Source organism: Eptatretus burgeri, chromosome 14 (assembly GCF_056783735.1).
Source record: "Eptatretus burgeri isolate ZD-2024b chromosome 14, Ebu_testis_v1, whole genome shotgun sequence".
Lineage (NCBI taxonomy): Eukaryota > Metazoa > Chordata > Myxini > Myxiniformes > Myxinidae > Eptatretus > Eptatretus burgeri.
Window position 1 is genome coordinate 19,377,928 of NC_140974.1, and position 4,636 is coordinate 19,382,563.

The window sequence follows — 4,636 nt, forward strand, 5'->3', positions numbered from 1 at the left end:
CACTGGCTCACGCGTTCGGCATGACAGAGACCTATGAGACTATGCGGCAGCTGCTTGATTCCATCAAGTACAATGACTTCAACTGGCACATCTGCGGAGACTTGAAAGTGGTGGCGCTGTTGTTAGGGCTGCAGTCAGGCTACACGAAATACATGTGCTTCCTTTGTCTCTGGGATAGCAGAGATGACAAGAATCACTGGAGGAAGAAAGATTGGGAAGAGCGAAAAGAGCATGTACCTGGTCGACACAACGTGAAGCATGTCGCCCTTGTCGACCCAGCCAAGGTTTTCCTTCCACCACTCCACATAAAGCTCGGCTTGATGAAAAGTTTTGTACGGGCAATGGATCTGAATGGGTGTGGGTTTTTATACCTCAAGGAAAAGTTTGGCAACACCTTGTCGGAGGCCAAGATCAAGGCTGGTGTCTTTGTTGGACCACAAATCCGACAGATTATGAAGGACGAAACTTTTCCGACAACTCTAAACCCCAAAGAGCTGGCAGCGTGGAGGAGCTTCAAAGCTGTGACGGACAACTTCTTGGGGAACGAGCGCGTGGACAACTATGAAGAAATAGTGCAGCAGCTGCTGGAGTCCTTCAGGAAACTTGGCTCCAGGATGTCCCTGAAAATCCATTTCCTACACCAGCACCTGAACTTCTTCCCTGACAACTTGGGAGCAGTCTCGGACGAGCACGGCGAGCGATTCCACCAAGAGATTTCACTCATGGAGACGCGTTACCAAGGGCGGCACAACCCGAACATGATGGGCGATTTCTGCTGGTTCCTGCATCGTGAAACTGACACAGAGCAGCACAAACGCAAAGCCAAATGCCTAAAGCATTTTTAATTACATTCTAGTGGAGTTTTTCTGTAATTTCTATAATTTTGAAGCATTCATGATGAAATAAATGAATAAATGAATTTTTGTAAATTTCATTGAAATCCTGACTTCTAGGCAATGGGAATATTTCTGTTACTGAAAATCCTGACGTGATACAGCAAAACGGTTATGATTTTTGAAATCAGCGTACCCAAATTAGTCTAAATCACTTTACACATCTCCAGTAAAAAAATTTTGTTGTTCAGTGTTATGGGAATATCACAACGTTGGAAGAAAAGCATGAAGCTGATAGAGAAATGTTGTACAATTTGTCTCTGATACAAAATCCAACCTTGAGAGAGAAAGTTGATCGGTTCATTGTGAAGAAGATGATCAGTGCTAAATTGAAACTTGGACTTGGAAATTCAAAAAACTTATAGGCTCTAATGATGTCATTAAGACTGAAGAGCAATTAGCTGATGAATTACATAAACCAATATTCACAAAGTTTCAGAGAAGGAAAGTTTATTCCAAGGAAGTAGATTATATCTGGTCTGCTGATTTGATTGAACTCAATAATGATAAGGGGTACAAGTATGCTTTAACCGTAATTGATTTGAGGAGTAGATACGCATGGGTTGTACCATTAAAAAACAAAACAGGTAATACTCTTATGTTAGCCTTTCAACAGATATTTAATAAAAGTAAGAGAAAACCTAAAAAATTGTGGACTGATGAGGGTAGAGAGTTTTATAACAAGACATTTATGAATTTTCTAAAAAATAACAGTATTACATTATACAGTACCTTTAATGAAGGGAAGGCAGTTGTTGTTGAATGTTTTAATCGTACCTTAAAAGAGAGATTATATAAAAAATTTACACATCTCGGTTCACAACAATGGTCATCTTTTATTCAGGATATTGTGGATAAGTATAATGACACGGTTCACACGTCAACAAATATGAAACCATCAGAAACATTTACAAAATTAAAATATGAAAAAGAGATTAATGTCAGAAAACCTAAGTTCAAAGTTGGTGATATCGTAAGAATATATAGGTGGAAATTTCATTTTGAAAAGGGTTATATTAAACGATGGACGAACGAACTTTTTAAAATTGTTGATGTAATAGATATGGTTCCTTGGACTTATAAGATATATGATTTGGAAGGGGAAGAGATTTTAGGTTCATTTTATTCACAGGAATTACAAAAGACAAAGATAAATTGAAATTTTTTGACTCCGCCCCTTTTTGACTCCGCCCACACAAAACCCACCCACATAAACCCCACCCCACACAAGCTCCACACAAACCCCACGCCACACAAACCCCACCCCACACAAACCCCACCACACACAAACACCACACAAGCCCCACACAAAAACACCACCACACACAAGCTCCACACACACAAACCGCACACAAGCTCCACCCATATTCATCATATTCACATAATTAGTGATTAGTTAATTAGTTCCCCACACACAACATATTTATTTAATTAAAAAATTATCCACCCATCCACCCATCCATTTATCCACACAAACCTCATCCACATAAGCCTCATCCACATTCACCCCTCCCACCGAAGCCCACCCACATAAACCCTGCCCAGATAAACCCTGCCCAGATAAACCCTGCCCACATAAACCCCTCCCACACAAGCTCCACCCACATTTACCCTACCCACACAAACCCCACCGAAGCCCACCCACATAAACCCTGCCCAGATAAACCCTGCCCAGATAAACCCTGCCCACATAAACCCCTCCCACACAAGCTCCACCCACATTTACCCTACCCACACAAACCCCACCGAAGCCCACCCACATAAACCCCACCGAAGCCCCGACCACACACGCCCCACCCACATAAACGCCCTCCCACAAGCCCCGCCCACATAAACCCCACCTAAGCCTCGCCCACATAAACGCTCTCCCACAAGCCCCGCCCACACAAGCCCCGCCCACATAAACGCCCTCCCACAAGCCCCACCCACATAAACCCCACCTAAGCCCCGCCCACATAAACGCTCTCCCACAAGCCCCGCCCACACAAGCCCCGCCCACATAAACCCCACCCACACAAACCCCCCCCCCCTCATCCCCCCTGTGCGCCCCCACCTTTGACCGACCACCTCCCTCATCCCACCCCCACCCTTCCCCACACACACACATGGGGAGGGGAGGGGTGGGATGAGGGGGTGATGGGTCATTGGGGGGGCGCACCTACCCTCCCTTCATGTCTTGATTCTTTTTTTGTAATTCAGAATCAAGTAATTGTAAACAAAACAAATATAATTAATCAAAATTGAAAATATTAAATATTCATTTGCGAGAATGTATAATCTTTCCCAGCAATCTTCTTCAGATGTCTTGTGATGTCGAAACTCAGACACCATATTCTGTTTTGAAACAAAAAGTGGATAATAATTAGGTTTTATAAAGATAATTACATGGTAATATGAGTAAGCCTGGTGTTGGTTCTAAGTTCAAACCTCGTTGACCACTGAATTAACACACCAGGAGGCTGACTCAGCCTGTCATCCTTCCAAGGCCAATAAAATGAATTCCAGTGTACTGACAAAACCGCGTCCAAACTCATGATGCAACCAACATAAGGCGACATTCCAAAGAGAGAGTGATATTAATAAAAGAATAAATAAACAAATAACTAAATAATAATTCAGAAACATTTACCTCCAGAAAATCATGTGTTGTACCAGATTGCTTCAACAGCTTATGTTGTGTGATCGAGCTGAAAAAAAAAATAATGAGTCAAGGGTATAGATGGAGATATATATATATATATATATATATATATATATATATATATATATATATATATATATATATATATATATATATATATATATATATATATATATATATATATATATACACACATACTCTTTCTTAAGTGTTCCCTATTGTCAAAATTGTCACTCCCACCATTAACAACCACTGACGTCACAATGATCTGTGGCCACGCCCCCTACTTTGCATCATCACCTCTGCCACTGAAGATGGATAGAACAAGGTTATGTTTTCACCCCTGTTTGTCTGTCTGGTTGAGTGCAGAATATCTCAAAAAGTTGTGGACAGATTCCGACAAAACTTGGTGGATAAGTTGGATGTATGACAAGGAAGAATTGATTCAATTTCGGTAAAGATCCCAGCATATTGATACTGAATCCGGCCTATCGGTGGTATACAACAATGTCAACACGTATACTTTCCAGTCTGGTTATAATACATGCAGTTTCGCAAGAGTACACGATATGACCTCCAGCAGTTATTGGTAATTACATTGTGGACTTACCTGGACACAGCGAGCTACACGATACCATATGGAATCCATTTCTCGTGATAGTGTTGTGCCCCCTGGCTCTGCAATTGTCAACTTTAGCAGCAGCTGTTTCTGATTCTGTCTTTGTGAATATAGTGCTTCTGCCTTTATCACCTTGGCAGCTGCAGCTGTCTGAATGGACGAAGCTTCATGCCATATGCAGATCATATATAACCCATGCATCATTGATATGATTGTGGTGTTTATCCCACATGTAATGATAATGACATTTTCTGGCAAAAGATTGTGTGCCGCGTCACATGACAGCAAATTCAGACAACTGTTCGTGGAGCCATTGTTTTTCTTCAATAGTGTAACAATGATTGCACATTGTTTTCACTGTAATATGATTGTCTAACTTTCAATAATGTCTGAATTCTCTTAAATTAGTTCTCTCCCTCTCTCATTTGCAGCACAAGGCTATATAGCTGCGGTGAAGCATCTTTGGCTGAGGGTGCGGCTGAG

At 41.6% G+C, this 4,636-nt stretch overlaps 1 protein-coding gene across 7 annotated transcripts in view; it reads right to left on the reverse strand.

Moving 5' to 3' along the window:
• Positions 1 to 2,938: 2,938 nt before the first annotated feature.
• LOC147012741 (uncharacterized) overlaps positions 2,939 to 4,636 on the reverse strand; it is a 290,412-nt gene continuing 288,714 nt past the window's right edge. For 4 of the 7 annotated variants that reach the window (XM_085853879.1, XM_085853880.1, XM_085853878.1 and 1 more), the window contains 2 exons: positions 3,523 to 3,580; positions 2,945 to 3,227 (listed from right to left, as the gene is read on the reverse strand). The gene's annotated coding sequence lies outside the window, so the exon portion shown is untranslated. Of the gene's footprint in view, positions 3,228 to 3,522; positions 3,581 to 4,636 lie in introns of all 7 variants that reach the window. The other 3 variants (XM_085853884.1, XM_085853881.1, XM_085853882.1) reach the window with 3 other exon arrangements.